At 45.0% G+C, this 20,688-nt stretch overlaps 2 long non-coding RNA genes across 2 annotated transcripts in view; one reads left to right on the plus strand and one right to left on the minus strand.

Moving 5' to 3' along the window:
* The window catches only part of LOC128351178 (uncharacterized), an 88,929-nt gene that overhangs the window by 3,215 nt on the left and 65,026 nt on the right, over positions 1-20,688 (plus strand). The window contains exons 2-3 of the long non-coding RNA XR_008319625.1: positions 880-993; positions 4,479-4,576. This is a non-coding gene — a long non-coding RNA (uncharacterized LOC128351178). The remainder of the gene's footprint in view (positions 1-879; positions 994-4,478; positions 4,577-20,688) is intronic.
* Positions 2,605-10,029, minus strand: LOC128351179 (uncharacterized). Its single transcript, XR_008319626.1, has 3 exons — positions 9,887-10,029; positions 5,965-6,174; positions 2,605-2,780 (listed from the first exon to the last, which is right to left on the minus strand). It is a non-coding gene; the product is annotated as an uncharacterized LOC128351179 (long non-coding RNA).

The raw sequence follows: 20,688 nt of genomic DNA on the forward strand, positions 1-20,688 counted from the left end.
ACGAGGGAGAGAAATGAAGCTCCCAACCAGCCCTTCACTTATTGGCTGAGAAGGAGTGGGAGAGAGGCCACGCCTCACACGCCCAGTCGCTGAATGCTTCATTCGCCAGCTGGGAGCGGGAAAGGAGAAGGGGGGGTGCCCTGGGGAGGAGCTGTTATGGCAGCCCTGGGACATTTCCCCCCTGCTTCCAAGGGTGGCAACACCACTGATCAAGTAGATGTTTGGTGCTATACATATCAATCATCAACCATCATCCATCATCATCATCCATCATCATGAAAAGTGAAGGATGCCAAGCCAGTTTCAGTGCAGAGAGTATTCTATAAGCCGGGCACTACCACTAAAAAAAGCCCTTTCTCTGGTAACTACCTGCCTTCCCTCTGAAGGCAGGGGTACACACAGAAGGCCCTCTGATGTAGGTCTATATAGGGCTCTAATTCTATCACTGTCCCTACTTAGAAAACCGCCGCTGTTTTTACTGTACCCTAATTAAATGAATGATAGGATCTGTTAATGCTACTTTTTGAGAAGCTTGAGCATTTGAGTTTTATTGCTGACGTGTTCCCTGGTGAGGTTTTGCATATATACACACCCATGCTCTCTGAACTTTGATCTAAGTTGTTAAACTGCCAAGGCTAATAAAGGTCTGTTCACCAAAAACCCCTGTTGCGGGGAAGGGGGAGTTGAGAAATTGAGCACCTCTACATGAATTTGAAATAAATGTTGACCTTTGAAATATCTCTTTCATTTAAGAAAACATCATAACAAACCTAGTTCTGTGTTTAGAGGCCTGTGTTTAACATCACCATGGCAAAATATCAACATCATAATAATTTTACAAGGGGTGTAACGGGACTCTTCTCCTTTATGATCCACAAGGCATCGTTTCCCTGGTGTGCAGGTCACCCTTGAACCCATAGGTCATGCAGACAGGCAGAAATGGCTGGCTTCAAGGCTCAGTGTGAAGCAATGGAAATGTTTGACTTCATAATGGTAATTCTTAAAGTTCAAAGATGCTTTATATGCTTATAAGGAAGTTGGACATGGGCCTGGTCAACACAGGCAGCAGCATGGTGGGGAGGGGAGTTCTGAGGTGGGAAAATGGACTCTACCACTTCAGACTGTGTGGGGGGAGGCAGGGGCAGCCCAAGGAACCGTGGTGCAGGAGACAAGGCACAAAATGCTGCCTTGCCCTACAGCCCTGGTAGGAGCCAGCATTCCTCCTAAATGGATCCTTGCCAGCGTTGAAAGTGGTTCAGGGTCAGGGAGAAGCGGGGGGGGGGGCGTTGCCAGCAGCTCCCTCTTTTCCTCTTGTGCTTCTTGCTGGCTTTCAAAAGGAGTTTGTGGAGATGCCTTGGAAAACGTGCTAGGGCCAGGTCGGTCCTAAAGAGCTGCTCAGAGGGCAGCGACAGTAGGCATTTTGCTGCCCTTCTGGTGCTCCAATAATCTGGGTGAAAATAACGCCCCTGCATCTGACGTCAGACGTGGGGGGCATTTCTGGGGCCTCAAGGCGTGGCCCCTGGGATGGGGGCGGCCCAGGTTCTTTGAACCCGCTTACCCAGTGGTGGTTCCACCCCTGGCCACACCACCTCCTGTGCAGCACAGAGCATGCGGTTTGCTTCTTTTTTTCTCATCAGAACATAGGAAGCTGCTTTAGACCGAGTCAGACCATTGGTCCATCTATGGTCAATAGGGTCAAAAACCCCTGCTAATTGGGCAAAGAGGCACCTTTTACCATGGTGATTCTCTTTATTTTGCAGGGGGAGAGTAACTGGCCCTAACAACCCCCAGCACAGTACTTCCAGTGACTGTTGCTGGTGTCTGTCTTATGTTTCTTTTTAGACTGAACCCCTTGAGGACAGGAATCCATTTTATTTGTTTGTTATTTCTCTGTGTAAACTGCCATGAGCCATTTTTAGAAGGGCGGTATAGAAATTGAGTTGTTATTATTATTATTATCTACAGGTAGCAGCTTCTCCAAGGTTGGAGGCAGGAGCCTCTCTCATCCCTTTCTTGGAGATGCCAGGGAGGGAACTTAGAACCTTCTGAAGGCAGGCATGCAGGCGCCCTTCCCAGAGCGGCACCATCCCGGCAGGGGGATATCTTACAGCGCTCACGCTTAGTCTCCCATTCATATGCAAACCAGGGCCACCTGGCAAACCCTGCTTAGCAAAGGAGACAATTCATGCTTGCTTCCACAAGACCTGCTTTCCTCCGCCTCTTTCCTTTCTGCTGCTGCTACCACCTCATTCTACTCTCTGACTTTTGAAAAGGCAGACAGTGGGGGGAAATGGGAGGAAACATGGAAGTGTAGTGGTGGGCTAGATAGTCCACCACTCTACTCTCCTTCCATTCCCTGTTTTCCATTCTTTGTCTTTCCAAAGAGAAGGAAAAGTGGCAGTACTACTGCCACCAGGTAATGGGGGGGGGGACACAAGGTAGAGAGATGTGATGAGGTGATTGGCAGGATACCACCACCTATGCCAATCTGCTGCCTGAGGTGCAGGAAGGATTTCTTAAAAGCATCCTACTTTTTAGATTGTAAGGTCTTTGCGGACAGGGAGCCATTTTATTTATTTATTTCCATCTATGCAAACTGCTTTGTGAACCTTTGTTGAAAACGGGTATATAAATATCTGTCGTATTCATGCTGTGCTAAAATATCCTCTTCAAGAGGTAAACTAGAACAGCATAGAAACTCTCTTCCGGATATGTTAATTCTTTGCTTGCAGGAACTCAAATGCCACAGTTCTCTTTGCTGGAGAGAAATATAAATTCATCTTTAAAAAAAAGAAAAAAGAATATAATTAACCATAGTAGTTGTTCTATTAATTTATCGGTTAAGTGTTACTGAAAAAAGATCTAATTTAAAAATTAATCCTGTTTGATACTGGACTTGTTTATTCAAGTTAAGACGATAAAAATAAATTTCATCTTCCAGCCATGTATATTTTACCAGGCAGCTTCAATAACTTAGCTTCTAGCTTGCTCAAAAATGAATTCAATTTGTGCACAATGCATAATTAGCTTATGAAATTAATTTTAATGGGATTCCATGGTGGCCATTAGCACAAGTAACTTTTAAAAGGACTGGATTTTTAAAATAGTCTATTGGGGATTACTGGCCCAGATTTTTTAGCCTAGTGGGTACTACTAGCCATGAACCACAATTTTCAGAGCATTAATATCCCTGGTATGGGTACTAGAGATCAAAGATAAACAAAAAGATATATAATGGCAGCTTGGTCTGCTTTTGAACTGCACTCAGTCATTGGGAAGACCGCTGTGAAGATGGGACATATCTAGTACACTGTGAACTCCGTCCATAGCATGAACTATCATTCTCTGAGAGGTGCTAGGGATCTAACAGAATTCTCTGCAGCCTTACCAAATTATCATTCCCAGGATTCCTTGGGGGAATGCTATGACAGTTCAAGTGCCATAACACGGATACCAATATGTAGCATAGATATACCCTGAGACAGACCATTGACCTGACCTTAGTCGCAATTATGGCATATTTAAATTCCATAAATATTAAGTGTCATAACAAACAGGACTGGAGACTTAGAGGCTGTTCACACAAGTGAACAGGTTTGGGAGCTGTGCACACTCCCATTTTTTGGTTGTGTGGGAGCAACCAACTAGGCAGAAGGTCAAGGGTGAGAGACAGGAGCTACATAGGGCAACACCATCCTACCCAGCTTTCATACTCATCATTTGACCAAGGTAGGAGGCAAAGCTCCCGTCTCCCACACAATCACTTCTCCCTTATTCAACCTTGTTGTTTGCTCCCACATAACCAAAGATTGGGAGTGTGCACAACGTTTTTGCTTGTGTGAGCAGCCTCATAGTTTGTGTGGGGAAGGATGTGTCCCCCGCGGCTCCCTTTTAGTGATGCTCATGTCGCAGTTCCAGCAGCCATCTTTTTTACAAATCAAGTTTCCCCCTTGCACTGAAAGGGTCAATCTGTGGTATCCTACTAGCATGGTTTAAAATAATTCAAAACAATCCCAGTATAATGTGTTAGGTTTTGCTCTTTACAACAACCCATCAACTGATAAAATCATTATGAGTGAAATTATCATCGCTGAACATCTCCTCCTAGTAAGTTCTTCCTGCATATCTGAGGAAATTAATGACCATTAATGTTGCATATCTGCTGGCAGCAGCACGAAAAATTCCAGCAGGGAACTGAGCCGTGACATTCTTCTATGCAAATTTCATGAGTTAGTTCCAATCAGGCCGCCTTCCCTCCACCTCCTCAAGCCAAGCTGCTCTGTGTCTAAGTTAATATATGAAGCCACTTTTCTGAACTGTAAAATAATTTGGATATGGTCGGCTAGAAGCTAGTCCATAAAGGCTGGCCCTATGGGAGAGAGAACAAACTATTTCTAGATTTTTAAAAGTGGAATATAGAGTAGACAGAGTATCCCACGGTATGGCAATTCAAACAGAGACTCTATATCTCTTTGCAGCTGCACATGAATGGCCTAAATTTTGAGAGAGAGCAAACTACCTCCCAGAGGGTAATCATTGCACTTTTTAAAGGTGTCATGGATCAGAGTGGCTGAAGGTAAGGTGCTATACTTTCTTGCCCCGTGCTCTTACTGGGGCCAGCCAACCCAGCCCCCTTTCAAAACCAACCTTTACAAGCAGGGGTGTTGCAAGGTACTTAAACTATCTGGGGCCCAAGCCCACAGCCCCCCTTTGATAATTACACTCAGTCATAGCCCCCTCCTAGAATAATTGCACATGTTTCATAAGGTCTCTAATATTATAAGACAGCACCTATGAAGGTGGTAGCAATAGAGAGCTAGGTGAGGCTAGGGGCTCTTTCTCATGCTCTGTGCAGGTGCCTCCACTGCTGTGCTTCCTTTTTGGAAGAGGCCATGGAGGAGGGAAGTGGTGAGATTTAGAGCTCTGAGCAGTTCATTGGAGGCCGGTGCCCCATGGGCTACCCCCTAATGATGCTCATGCTTGCAAGCTTTGAAAGTGAGGCAGGGTGGAGGGAAGGTTGACACCAGGCTCCTCTTCTCTCCTCGTGCTTCTTGCAAGTAGTATGAAGAGACACACTCCATACAAAGCTTGCAAGGGACAGATCTGCAGTTCCTAAAGAACTGCCCTGGTGACAGTGAGGGGGGACGTCTTGCCACCCTGTTGGTGCTCCAGTCATCTGCTGCCTGAGGCAATCGTCTTGTTTCATAAAAGGTCCATCCCTGAACAGTGGGCTATGGAGCAGCTGCGAAAGAAAGGGAGAGGGACAGGGGCGTAGCAAGGTTGTAGTGGACCCAGAGACAAGATTTTAAAATGGGGCCCCCCTCACTGAAGCTCAGCTCATGAAATAAAGAAATCTTAAATGAGGCTGAATATATATATATCTCCTATGTGCCACAATAGAACATCATCATAAATTATTTTTGAAAAGGTTTTGTCAATTGTGGATGATGCAAGTCATTTACTGGTACTAGAGAAAGACATGCTGTTCTTGTAGCTCCAGGTCTTAACACTCACATCAGTTTCGGAGGATGAATCCAACTGAAGGAAGCCCAGGCGGGTGCGCAGCTGGGGGAGTCAGTCATGTGACTTGCCTCTGGGGGCCCCCCCAAGGCAGTGGGCCCCCAGGCAACTGTCTCCCCTTGCCCTATTATAGTTACGCCCCTGGAGAGGGAATGCAAAGACTGGACTTTCCATCCTCCTCCACCTCCTGGTACAAGTTCTGTGTAAAATTCAAGAATTTGTGAGGCTCTAGCACCAAGATTCCAAACTGATAGTCTGGCAAGCAAGTCATGCTGTCTTGACAGAATAATCCCTACAGCACTAACACTGTCTGTCTTTGTTCATTTGAGTGCAGTCTTATTCCAAATGAGGAAATGGTGCAGAGAGGGAAATGGGGCTGTCTGTAATACTTGGAGACGATATCTCTCGCCTCTCTGTCATAATGCCCAGTACAACCCAATTTACTTTTTGTGAAGGAGACTGCCGGTTCCATCCCAGTAGACTCCATGCAATTTCAGAGTGACAAATAAGTCTGTATTAAAAAATAGAGTGCTGCCGAAATGGATGGCTGACATGGAAGGCACAGCAGGAAGCAGCAGTTCTGGCAGGCTGGAAATGGTTTCTCAGATGTGTTTGCTGGTAGATCTTCAAAGTGTTTTCTGTCTGAAATATGACCTGTAAAAAGCAGAACCATCACAACCCACAAGAGCTGTTCCCTCTTTTCCTTCAGAAGCAGGGACAAAAACACAGTACACTTTTTGGAAATGTTGGAGGAGGGGCACTCCAGAACTCCCAATTCCAAGCAAACATGATTAACCACAACTCGTTTTCCATAAGACTCGCTCAGCACCCTGCCCCTCCTTTGTAAACAGCATCACGGCTTCTGCCATTCGACTGAGGAAAATATACCTTTGTTCCACCTTAAGTGGATAAAGGGCTTGGAAGATTCTAGTACCCTAGTAAGCCAAATTAATGAACTGCTTCCATGGGGTCTGGTGGCGTGTCACCCTGATGAAAGGTTAGCTTACAAACAATGCATTTCTTCACATTGACTTAGCAAACCTTTATGTGCTTTTATAGCCACAGAGCACCTTACTTCCAAAATGCTAACAATGTCAGAAGTTCAATATAATGTACAATTCAGTGCACAGATAGTACAGTACAGGATTCCTGCGCCTTTAACAATAGCCTGAGGGCCAAACCAAACATGTCAAGTAGCCATAAGAAGAGCCTTGTTAGATCAGGTCAAAAGTTCATCCACTCAGCACTCTGTTTCCCACACTGGCCACCCGAAGGCCTCTGGGAAGCCCACCAGCAGGGCATAAAGGCATTAGCCCTCCCTGCCACACTCCTCTCCACAATGGGTATTCAGCCTCTGAACATGGAGGTTATTTCTAAAAGGGAATTGCACAAATTCATGGAGGGTAGTCTGTCACTAGCTGCCTGTTGGTCATAATGGCTCTTATGACCAGGGGCATAGCAAAGTTGGAATGGGCCCTAGGACAAGACATGAATCCTCGTTGCTACCTTCTCCTCCACCCACCTTGTCTTTGCTGCAGAAGAACTGTAAGGAGATTGTGAAAAACACATTCTCGGCATGACCTTTCTCTCATTCCTGTGAAAATAATATCATACATTCCCCTCACACAGAGACAGACATGTTCACACATACACTTGTGTGTGTGCATTCCCTTGGCTCAGAAACTTAAAAAAAACATTTAATACCAACTAAAACACCTCATATATTCATAGAACATCAACAGTGAAGAGCGAAGAGCAAGCTGTCACCCAATCAATGGGCCCTCCTCCCTTGGGGGCCCAGGGACATTTGTCCCCTCCCCACCCCATATTCAATTATAGCTACACCCCAATCATGACTTACAGCTATTAATGGATCTCTCCAGTGTGTGTCTCATCCCCCTTTAAAACCATCCAAGCTAGTGGCTATCACCATATCCAGTGACAGAAAATTCTACAAATTGATGAATTGTAAGAAAGAGTTCATTATTTGGTTTTTTGAAGCTCCTGGCGATCAGTTTCATGGGATTACCCCAGCTGTAATCTTATGAGAGCTCCATGGTTGTTTATCCATATGTCTGCCTTGCTCATAAATAAAGCAGGAGGTAAGGGTTTAACATTTTTACACCAGAAGGGGTGCATGGGTGTGGGGTCTGTATGCAGAGGTTCATCTAGGTAATTTTGGAGCCTGGACCTAATGGCCTTTGGAGCCCGCCCGCCCCCATGACACATGCAGTATTTGTTACATGAGTTCTAGAGGGCACAAACAGCAACTTAACTCACAAGAATGTAAGAATATAACGCAGGTATATTTATGCACATATGCATTAGCAGAAACATTTCAACACATATGAAGTATGGTGTGTGTGTATATATTAGGAGGTGGGAGAGAGTTCAGCTGCTCTTCTCACCCGCACATTCCGTTTGGCATAAACATACCCCTCCCCAATTATGCCCTTATGTTTCTCATGTACTCTTACTTTTATTACCCCTGTGTATCTTTATCATATGTAATCACCCCTTATACTTTATGCTGCTCTATAATTGTAATGAAGATTGATTGCCTTCCCCCCACTTTATCCACAAGCAAGGGAGGCAAATAAATAACAAGCATGCCACATCACAGTTGGCCCTGGCACATAGAAATACAGTAGGTGGTTAAGCTTTTGCTGGCATGCAGACTAATGTTTTCTGTAACATTTGTTACAGCTAAATCTGTTTGTGTCATACTGCTGTCTAAGGCACAAAAGCAAGGTGAGGTTAAAGGTGGTAACCCTAGTATAGCATCTCTGCCCTAATAGGTTCTACTCAGTGACACTTAAACAGCACTGGTAGTCATCTCGTTTGTCTCTGTAACCATGTGAAAGGACTCCCTCCCCCTCACTCCAGAAGAACAAGACTTACTATTAAAGTGGGAAACACTTAAATGCCTAAGGCTGCAATCTTAAGCACATTTTAGGGAGTAAGTCCCATTGAACATAGTGGAACTTACTTCCAAGTAAACATGCATAGAATTTCCATGTGTCAAGCTACTTTTAAGATCATAAGACCTGGGTCAATAAAAAGATGGAAGCTCCAGAAAGAAGTTGGAATACTTTAAATAGAAGTGGGAAAATATTAAGGACATATTCGCACATAACATGGAACTGGAGTTGCAGGGGCTAGAGGTTGTCAAGCTGTTAAGTCTGAATGAGGGCAACTCTGGTCCCATTTTTCAAGCAGTTCAAGGTTGTGCTCCACAGACTCCAATCTGAACCCTCAGCTTTAGTGAGTTTTTCTGCTCATAACCAGGGTTTTAGTGTGCAAGCGTGAAGTCCGAATTCAGTACTGGAGACACTCTTTGTTCATCCGAATGCAGACAGGAGAGCAGGGGTGGGGACCTGTGGTTCTGCATTATGTGAAAATGTGGCCTAATATTAAGCACTGGTTAAGACAGCATTATTGGGGTATTATTAAGAAGAGGAAATTTTAGCACTCACGTAAACCATGGAAACTGTGAGGACTTGGAAAGAACTTCTACCTTGCAAGTACTTCCTTTCCCAAAGAAAACAGCTATTTGGGCTTGGCATATCCTTGGGGGACTTTGCCATGCAGCCTCCCTGTTCAGCTGGGTCAAGCCGACATGAGATGGAAGACAACCCACAGAAGAGCTGTTTATATTGAGCTCCCTCAGATTCTGTGGAAAAGTTTTGTGTCTCCATCATAATCAAGCTTATTAGGCACATATGTTCCTGGTAACTAAATGCCACTCTTTGAAAGGGGTAATTAAGACTCCATATAACTGATAAGATTCTCCTAAATTTTAAAGGCTTGTTAATTTAAGGCATTGCCAGCTGCTTGCTCTTTAGAAAAATAAAGCAAGAACATGTTTAGTGGGTGGATTTATTAGTAGGGCACAGATACATTGCACTGTCACAGTGAGCCTTGTCTTCTGTAGGGGAACACAGAGCCAGCAAGATTGCCTTCTTAGAAGCATAGGAAGCTGCCTTATACCAAGTCAGACTACTGGTCTGTCTAGCTCCATATTCTCTACATTAATTGGCAGCAGCTTTCCAAGGGTTGAACCAGGAGTCTTTCCCTACCTGCAGACACCAGGGATTGAAACAGGAATCTTTTGCATGTAAACCAGATACTCTAGCACTGACTTACAGCTCCATCCCCAAAGCTGGCATACATGTGTCTCCCATCCAAGTACTGACCATACCAAGACCTGCTTAGCTTCAGCAAAGTGGCTGTACTGTGTTGTGTGCCCTTAGGCTCTACTCCACTTCTTTGCTAACCTTCTTCCTATGCTTGTTTCAGTAGCCTGTTACACAAAAATGTAGCAGATAATTTTCTACCATTTAAGTCTATGCTAGAAAAAGCTTACCATTAAACTTCTATAGTTGGGTTGACACATAGCAGGAAACCTGTGGTTCCCCAGCCAGAGACATGGAGAGAATTTGAAATTGGTGTTGCAGACAGTCATATATCTTGGTTGGTTGGAAGTAGAAGAGTCGAGAGAGGTATGCCCCCTGCCCAGGCCTTGCAGCTGTTAGAGAGCTTGGAGGGAAGATTTATTTATCTACTCCAGCTGTAGTGGAAGTGCAGAAGTAAGGAGAGCACTGCTAATTAATATTATCTGGAGACATGGAGTTAAAGTTCTAAGTAAAGTGGTTTAGTTAGGAAATCCATCAGGGAGATAGATAAAACCTACATGCCTTGCTGCTAGCTACATACAGGAAGTCAGAAGGGAGAAGAAGGAAGTCTGTCTCCAGGTGAGAGTATGAAACCTGAGACTATCAGTCTAACAAAGGGGAAGTAGAGTAGAGAAAGCATGGTCAGAGAGGGAATGTCGTTGCTAACTATTTCTACCCCTAATGCCCCTAGTGGTCAATAGGGTTGCTGGTGCTCAAAGTCAATGCCATCATGAGCTGCATCTCCAACACCAGAAAGGCCCTGCATGCTATCCCAGCCTGCCTTGTGCTGTGCTTCAGCTAGCAAGCCTTTCCTACATCCTCTGCCTCACAGCTATTGGGCCCGCTGACAAATGGGGCAGGATTGCCTGGAATTAACCAGGTTCATGAAGAATATGGCTCTTCAGACAGAGCATGCCTCTCAGGGCAAACAGCACCTGTTTGGCAAGCCAACTTCAAATCTTTACACACTGCAGTTTGATGCCCCCAAGTGAACCTCAGGTACCTGTCTTGGCGTGGGTTCCGATGGTCACAGACAAATAGGTTACTGACTTTGCAAGTAGGTCCCACATTATATGTGAACCCGCCCTATGTTTTAGGCTGTTGCTAAAAGTACATGAGCATGTTCCCAAAAAGAAAAAGAAAAAAAGGCAATTCACACAACCTATGTAGTGTTCCCTCTAATTGTTTTCATCTTTGTGCGGAATGAGTTTTGCATTGGGTGGCAGTATCAAGTCAGTGTGTGCACACGTACATTCAGAACGGGGCCTTCTTGATTCACCCTGATTGATTGATTAAGTGCCGTCAAGTTGGTCTTGATTCTTAGTGACCACTTAGATAGATTCTCTCGAGGATGATCTGTCTTTAATTTGGCCTTTAAGGTCTCTCAGTAGTGTATTAATTGCTGTTGTAATCGAGTCCATCCACCTTGCTGCTGATCATCCTCTTCTTCTCTTTCCTTCAACTTTTCCCAGCATTATGGACTTCTCAAGGGAGCTGGGTCTTCACATTATGTGTCCAAAGTATGATAGTTTGAGCCTGGTCATTTGGGCCTTGAGTGAAAATTCTGGATTGATTTGTTCTATGATCCATTTGCTTGTTTTCCTGGCTGTCCATGGTATCCTCAAAAGTCTTCTCCAGCACCAAAGTTCAAAAGCATCCATACTTTTTCTATCTTGCTTCTTCAGAGTCCAACTTTAGACTCTTATTGTCATGGGAAAAACCATTGTCCAAGCATTTCTAATCTTTGTAGGTATAGACATGTCACAGCATCTAAATATCCTTTCCAAGGCCTTCACTGCAACCCTACCAAGTGCTAGTCTGCTGCGTATTTCTTGACTGCTGGATCCTTTACTGTTGATGGCCGATCCTAAATGGCTGAAGCCACCCACCACTTCAATGTCTTCATTATGCATTCTGAGGCTGGTTGCTGTACCCATTATCATTAGTTTAGTCTTCTTTACATTTAGTCTTCGTCGCATTTTTTTCAATGTGCTCCTTGACTTTCATTACTCGAACTTGCAGATCATCCGCATTCTCAGCCATCAGAATGGTGTCATCAGCATAGTGCAGGTTATTGATGTTTCTTCCTCCAGTTTTAAAACCATGTTTATCTTCTTCTAATCCAGCTTATCTCGGTATCTGTTCAGCATATAAAATGAATAAATAAGGGGAAAGTATACAACCTTGTCTTACTCCTTTACCGATCTGGAACCAGTCTTTTTCACCATATCTGTCTGGACTATGGCTTCCTGTCCTGTGTATAGGTTTCTCATGAGAACAATGAGATGTTCTGGGACTCCCATTTTCCTAAGGATATTCCACAGCTTGACATAGTCGATGCAACTGAAGGCTTTTCTGTAGTCAATGAAGCACATATTGACTTCTCTTGGGTATTCTTTTCTGAAACCAGCTTGAACACCCGGCATTTCCCTTTCCACGTAGGGCTCTAATCTGTGTTGGATGATCCTGAGCATTATTATGCTAGCCTGTGAAACTGAGGATATTGTGTGATGGTTTGTGCAATCAGTTAAGCCTCCTTTCTTTTGGTATAAGTATGCAGACTGACCTCTTCCAATCTGTTGGCCACTGTGTTGTTCTCCAAATTTGCTGCCATAGTTTTGGTTAGAACCTTAACTTATTCTTCTTCTGTTGGCTGCCATATTACCTGCCATCAATTCCTGTAGCCTTCAGACTTGGTAATGACCGGAGTGCTGATCGAACTTCACCTTACCATACTAGAGGTTCTTGCAAGTAGGGAATATCTTCTACAGTATCTTGGATGTTGATGTCCCTGCTGTACAGATTTTCAGTGTACTCTGTCTGATCTTCTCTGTTTGATCTTCTCTGAATCAGTTACTATCTGTCCTTTGGCATCCCTTAACACCCTGAGCAGGATCTAAAATTAACTGAGCGGACTTTTAAAAAATGTGTTTGCGCAAACACATGTACATGCCTTAGAGGGAATAGTGCAACTTCTGGTTTTTCCTTAGGGTTGCCACTTTTAAAATTTGCCCTACTCCTAGAAACAGTCTGACACCCAGACATTTAAAGCAGAGATGCTTTTCCTGCCATGGAGATAAGTAGCAGGAAAATCTTCACCTGCTATGCAAATATATCTGTGTTAGGCTACTATTAAAGGTTTATGAGCAGAGCCAGTAGAAAATATGGCAACCTTATCTGTCCTTTATTCTTGATTTGCCTAATATTGTTGATTCTGAACCTTCAGGGCAAGGATTGTTCCATTATTACGGGCTGGTCAACATAGCAGAATGAGGTGCTAGAGTTCTGATGTGGTAGGATATACCACTTCAGACTGCAGGCAGAGGGTTCAACTTTTGAATGTTCCCTTATGCGGGGGTGGGGGTGGGGTGGGGGGGCACAAATAGAAAACTAGCACAGTAGGAAGGATTTGGGCTAAAACCTTTTTCCTTGATATGCTAGGCTTCTTTATTTTCTTTACAAAATATTTTCTTTACAAAATATTCCAGAAAGTTTGTTTTTTAAACAAACATGGGGAACATTACAAAACACACACACACACACAACCCGAGTACCCCCACCTGCCTTCTGAAGTGGTACAGTCTATTCTGCTTCAGAATCCTGCCACCTCATTTTGTCAAGTGTATAGATCAAGCCCGTATTCTATAGTAGTACAGTGCAGTCAAGTTCTTGCTCAGCAGAGATACCTTCGCCTTTAATTGTTTCAGAGTATAGGGGAATCTGCAGCTACCTTCTCTGCATTTTGCCCTTCCACTGTTGGTTCCCTTGTCTCTAATGCAGCAACAAGATCCTAATTCCCCTTCCAAGCAGGCAGAATAGAAGGGTGGGCAATAATATTATTTGTTTGTTTGTTTGTTTGTTTGTTTACACACACACACACACCTTGCTCCTCCAGTACATTACTGCTCGGGGTGGCTCACAACATTTTGGGAAAAGTTACAATATAAAATCAGACTAATAAAATTAACCAAATTAAACAAGTTTAAAAACCAAGCTAACACCATAATCAGAATTAGCTGTTAAAATTTCAAATTTAAATTCTTTAAAAAGCTAATAACTGAGAATTATAAAAACTAAAGACAAAGGAACCTACCAGATATAAGCAACAGGTGAAACATTAAAAAGCCTCTTTTAAAAAATGTGTTTTAAGTTGTTTTTTAAAAACACTGAGGGAGGGAGCATGGCAAAGCTCTTCGGGGATGGCATTCCAAAGATGAGGTGCCACAACTGAAAAGGCCCTGTCTCTAGTCTCTGCCAACCAGATATCTGTTAGTGGCGGGGCCATGAGCAGATCCTGAGATGATGAGTGGAGGACCCTGGCAGGTTCATATGGGCGAATGTGGTCTAACAGGTACCCCAGCCCCAAGCTGTGTAGGGCTTTAAAGGTCAAGACCAGCACCTTGAATCTAGCCTGGAAGTGGACTGGTAACCAATGAAGCTGCTGCAGGATGAGTGTGATACTCGTGAAGTGACTTGCACCCACGAGCACCCTTGCAGCAGCATTCTGGACCAGCTGAAGCTTCTGAACAGTCTTCAAGGGCAGCCCCTCATAGAGCGCATTGCAGCAGTCCAATCTGGATGCTACCATCCAGATGACTGAAGAAGCAGGGTTGGAGACACAGAAGCTGCAGACTCATTCAATGCCTCAGAACATTGAAAGGTATATAGGCACCTTTTCCAAATGAAAGTCGAGTAACCTTTCTTCTGTTTGAATTATCCATGGATGTTGGAGTGGGCCCAGAGACAAGATTTTAAGATGGGCCCCCTCCCGCACTGAAGCTCAGCTCATGAAGTAAAGAAATATTAAATGAGGCTGAATAGTGGTAACAAGAAGCATAGAGAGAGAGAGAGAGAGAGAGAGAGAGTGAGTGAGAGAGAGAGAGTGAGTATATCTCCTATGTGCCACAATAGAACATCATCCTAAATTATTTTTTAAAAGGTTTTGTAAATTGTGGATGATGCAAGTCATGTAATAGTACTAGAGAAAGACATGCTGTTCTGGTAGCTCCAGGTCTTAACACTCACATCAATTTCGGAGGATGAATACAACTGAAGGAAGCCCGGGCGGGTGCGTGTCTAGGAGAGTCAGTCATGTGACTTGCCTCTGGGCCCTCCCCCAAGGCAGTGGGCCCCCAGACAACTGTCTCCCCTTGCCCTATTATAGGTACGCCCCTGGATGTTCCACTGGGAAAGTAAAAAAGATCAAGATGCAGCCTTTGCATTTCCAGTCGTAATTGACAGAGTCATCTAGCTCCCTCATGTTGTTAGGGTTGCTAGGCACACTTTTAGGTGTCCCAATGAAGTGGGAGTCTTGGCAGGTTCTTCTCTCACCCGTTCCTCATCCACCCTGGTTCCTTTAATCTCTTTCCCTCCTGCTGTAGCAAGCAGCAGGACACCACATGTAATGCTCAGCGGGTAGGAAATGGGGTGGATAAAAGGACCGTGCTAAAAATGTGTGGGAGAAGTTGCAGCAACCTGAGTCTCCTGTTTTGGGTTCAGGTTAGGTTAAAAGTAAAGGTGGCAACCCTAGTTGTGCCATGACAGTTCTGCCCAAATGTGTCCATACGGTGGCATTGGCAGTCATCTTGTTTGTCTCTATAATCATGTGAGGTGATTCCCTCCCCCTCACTCCAAAAGAACAAGGCTTATTGCTAAAATGAGACAGGCTGAAATACTAAACACACTTAGTAGGGAGTAAGACCCATAGAAAATAGTGTGACTTACTTGTAAGTAAACATGCATAGAAAGTTTAGCTTGTGTGGGGTCCAGGAGGGAAATAGTTTGCCACTGGGACCCCATCTTGATGAATCAACATTATTCCAGCCCTGCCAGAAATAAAGAGACTCAACCCCTGTTCACACATTATGTTTAACACTTGTAGAGTCTGTGTACAGTGTACACAGGTATAGCTGTGTATGCAGGTACAGTTATTCACATGTTATGTTGAACACAGCAGGTACAGCAATGTGCTTCCTCTTTCTACCACACAGCTGAGAGACTTGAACCCAAGTTCACATCCTAAATGAATGCATGTACAGTCATTCACACAAAACATATACATGTGTACAGGCATCTTCACATAGGTGCAACATAATGAGGCTCTCCACACGAGCATGTGGAGAGCCAAGGAGGGTTTGGTGGGGAGAGGGTTAGGCATGTTGAGCACATTTGGCATGTTGAGCATGTTTGGCTCACATGAGCACTCCGCCCTCCCTGGGTGGTTGAATCAGCCGCCTACATGAATACCAGCTCCGTCATGGAGCCAGTTGGGGCAGTGGGGATCGGGCTGCCCGGCCCCCAGAAGTCCCAGAATCCCCTGTGCAAGTGTGCGTGTGAGGCTTGTTGTCGCTTCCTGGTCGGGAGTCTAGTCGTGTGTTACTGTGGTGCGACAGTGTGCCATGGTGGCACATGATCACAAAAACGGGGGTTAGCGGAGCACCTCATTTTAGGGGAAGGGGAATTTAGGCGGGCTCACCACTGTTGAACCCGGTGGGAGCCCGGTGGTTGTGAGAACCACCAGGCTCCCGCCCATGAGCCCGGTGGTTCTCACAACCATTGGAAGGCGGGCTGGGCTCCCTTAGCTTGCTTTCCAGCGGCCGTGAGAATAGCCTCAGTGTCTGAATAGGGCTTCTGTTGCTGTGTTGCAGCTCCAGGCCCTGGATGACCACCTCCCCAGTGCCCCCCTCTTCAGACGGTGTTCTTCGCACTTCATTGGAAGGTATACTGTCAACCTTGGGGTTGCTACTTGGCAGCCGTAAGCTGCTTCGATTTTGGATCCCACATGCCACATTTCTCTATGCCTGCTGCCAGAAGTGGTAGCTAGTCGGAGTGGAGTGTGGGGACAGAAAATGGGCCACAGGTACAGCCCGTCCATACTTCCTTTGCCTGCTTCTGGCCCCACCTGGCTCCCTCCCTTCCACCTCGCTCTACTGTGGCTTTAACCCCAGGCGTGGGCTGCACATTCGCCTGGTTCCCCAGCAAGGCAAATGTGTGGTCCACATGCCTGGGGTTAAAGTCACAGCAGGGCAAGGTGAGAGGGAGGCAGCCAGCCAGGTGGGACAAGACGCAGGTGAAGGGAGTGCAAATGAGCCACACCTGCAGCTCGGTTTTTGCCCCCACCCCCAGAATGCACCCTGACTGGTCACCACTGGCTGCCACCATTCTGGAATAGCACCTAAACCTTGGCCTCTACCAGCTCTTTTGACTGGATTCATTCTTGGACTGATGTCCTACCTGGCCTTCTTATCAGGTTGCATCTTAATAAGAGCCTCCAGAGCTGAGCCTGACACCATCATCGTAACCTCGGCACTGATAAGTCCCACTTCTTCTATTGGTTTGGGTTCAGTGGGGCTATTCCAGGACAAGCTCTGTGAGGAATACACAGCAACAAGGTTCAGAGTGTTTCCATGTGCTTTCGGAGTGGAAGTCATGACAGCCAACCAAACGCATCAGATATAGCAGGCGATAGCAGCAGAAAAACATCAGACCATTTAAACCCCAAATTGCAGGTGTGAAGACTGTAATTTAATCATGCTGGAGGCAGAAATAATGCATATGTATGTCTCTCCGCTTCAGAGCTGTTGTGACAGTTCCTTGCTAATACGGTATCCCATTTCAGCTTTGCTGTGTGTGCAGTGTTCGGCAAACTATTTATAGGCCAGTAAACAATGCATCATATGCAATCTGCCGGAGAACAATTATAGCGAAAAGTGGTTGGACTGGCCTCATTGTGGAACCATTTTTTTCTTAGTTCTTCTCCCACCCCCGACTAAGCTGGTTTCCATATTTAACAAACACAGCTGGAGGAGTGAAGTGAAAGGGAGGATGAGTCCCTGGCAAGGGTGTTAGCCTGGGAAATTGGAAAGCTATAAATCGTTTTTTTTCTCTCTGCCGTGAGCTTCCTGGGTCAAAACAGTCAGCCCCTTGAGGCAGCAGGGTTTTCTCTTCTGTTAAATAATGGACCCATAAGCTTTCCTAACTTGCATAGCACTTTCAAAACTTAAGGCGCTGAAGAATGCAATGCATTCCATGCTGGAAATTTGACCATGTAAGAAGTACACATAAAAGCTAGAGCCTAATCCAGAAATCTTTGGGCACACAACTTGGACTTCAAGTACTGTTTCAAGTGTTCAGGGGACACAGAATTAGAAACTGGAACATAGGAAGCTGCCTTATGCTGAGTCGGACCATTGGTCCATCTAGCTCAGTACTATCTACACTGGTGGGCAATGATCCTCCAGGGTTCCAGGCTGGAGTGTCTCCCAACCCTACCTAGCAGGGAGTGAATATGGGACCTTCTGCATACAAGCATGCAGATGCTGTTCTATTGAGTTACAGCCCCATCCCCTAAGGCAGGGTTCCCAAACACAGGTTTCCAGATGTTGTTGGACCACAACTCCCATCATCCCCTGCCACAAAGGCTGAAGACTGAGGGTATTGGTAGTTCAACTGCTGCTAGAAACATGAGTTCCCCTGCCCTAACGGGAATATCTCAGAGCACTCACATATAGAGGGTATTCTCACGATCACTGGAAAGCAGGCTAAGGGAGCTTAGAGCCAGCATGGTGTAATGGTTATTGTGCTGGGCTGGGACCAGGGAGACCCGAGTTCTAATCCCCATTCAGCCATGAGACTTGCTGGTTGACTCTGGGCCAGTCACTTCTCTCTCAGCCTAACTTACCTCACAGGGTTGTTGTGAAGAGAAACTTAAGTATGTAGTACACCGCTCTGGGCTCCTTGGAGGAAGGACATTACAAATGTAATAATAATAATAATAATAATAATAATAAATAATCGTGAGAACCAGCAGTTCATCAAACAGTAGAGGAGGAGAAAAGAGGCCTTGAAGAACATATAAAGAACAGTGAAGAAGATGCACTTCAAATGGTCCAAACTCAATGGCGGGAACACCATACAAGCCATAAACACCTGGGTTATACCTGTGATCAGATACACTGCAGGAATAATAGACTGGACCCAGGCAGAGCTAGAGATGCTAGACCGTAAGACCAGGAAAAGAATGACCATCAGTCATGCTCTGCACCCCCGCAGTGATGTAGATAGGCTATACCTCCCTCGCAGCTCAGGTGGAAGAGGAATGCTGCAAGTCCATCAAACAGTAAAGGAGGAGAAAAGAGGCCTTGAAGAATATATCAAGGACAGTGAAGAAGATGCACTTCAAATGGTCAATAATGAGAAATTATTCAACACCAATGAAACAAAGCAGGCCTACAAGAAGGAACAAAAGAACCAAGCAGAAAAATGGAAAAATAAGCCCCTGCATGGTCAATATTTGCACAATATAAGTGGAAAATCAGACATCACCAAGACCTGGCAATGGCTTAAGAATGGCAACCTGAAGAAAGAAACACAGGGTTTAATACTGGCTGCACAAGAACAGGCACTAAGAACAAATGCAATGAGAGCAAAAGTAGAAAAGTCAACAACAAACAGCAAGTGCCGCCTTTGCAAAGAAGCAGATGAAACAGTGGACCACCTAATCAGCTGTTGTCAAAAGATCGCACAGACTGACTACAAACAAAGGCATGAGAAGGCAGCAGGGATGATACACTGGAACATCTGCAAAAAATACAAGCTACTTGTAGCCAAAAATTGGTGGGACCATAAAATTGAAAAAGTGGTAGAAAATGAAGATGCAAAAATATTATGGGACTTCTGACTACAAACAGACAAACATCTGCCACACAATACACCAGATATAACTGTGGTCGAGAAGAAAGAAAAACAAGTTAAAATAATCGACATAGCAATACCAGGGGATAGCAGAATAGAAGAAAAAGAAATAGAACAATTAACAAAATACAAAGATCTACAAATTGAAATTGAAAGGCTGTGGCAGAAAAAGACCAAAATAATCCCAGTGGTAATTGGCGCTCTGGGTGCAGTTCCAAAAGACCTTGAAGAGCACCTCAACACCATAGGGGCCACAGAAATCACCATCAGCCAATTACAAAAAGCAACTTTACTGGGAACAGCCTATATTCTGCGACGATATCTATAATAACCAACAGTATTGATGATAAAATTGAGCCATCCCAGGTCCTTGGGAAGGACTCGATGTCTGGATAAAACAAACCAGTCAATAACACCTGTCTGACTGTGTAAACAAGAAATAATAATAATAATAATAATCGTGAGAACCAGCGGGCTCACAGGCAAGCCCAGGGGTTCCCTGGTGGCTAGCCCGCCAAAGTAGCCCTCCCCTTAGCCCAGGTTAGCAGAGTGAACGTTCCGCTAACTCAGGCTTCCTGATTGTATACTGTCACAGTACAGCTCCGTGCCGGGGTAACACAGGAGGAGACCCCCGGCTGGGAGAATGCAAGCAGTCTCCTGGGCTTGGGGGTCTCTCCAGCATGCCCCGCATGCTCATGCAGGGCATGCTGGAATTTCCGGAGGCCACGTGGTCCCCGATCCCCGCAGCCCCCGCTGGCTCTGTGACGCCCAGGGCTGTAGGAACGATCGCTAACCCCCTTATGGCAAGTGTCACTGATCATGAGATTCACCTCCTTGTCTCCCATCTATATGCAAACCAAGGCACACCCTTTTTAGCAAAGTGGACAATTCATGCTTGCTACCACAAAATGAATTCTCCTTCCTGTTTGTGAAATGACTGTGCCCATGGCCTAGAGTTGCCAGCTTTATTTCTGGTAGGGCTGATGTGACTGTAACAGCCGCATGGCAAATATAAATTGATTTTTTCGTGGCATGAAGTTGTCATGATAAGGAAAGCTATACCTGCTGAATTTTCTATAGTTATGCAGTTATTAAATGCACAGGAGCTAGACTTGAACAAGGTGGCAACCCTATTAAAAAAAAGATATAAAGGGGAATGTCTCAGACTACAGTACTAAAAAAAACCCCAGCAACTTTTTGTGCTGGCCCTGTACACTTAATAATAGCTTGATCTGCGGACATTAGCAGGTATGTTCATGACTAACTCCATATTGTGAAAAATTTTGCCTGCTGATTTCCA

The sequence above is a fragment of the Hemicordylus capensis genome, chromosome 3, assembly GCF_027244095.1.
Source record: "Hemicordylus capensis ecotype Gifberg chromosome 3, rHemCap1.1.pri, whole genome shotgun sequence".
NCBI classification, from domain to species: Eukaryota; Metazoa; Chordata; class Lepidosauria; order Squamata; family Cordylidae; genus Hemicordylus; species Hemicordylus capensis.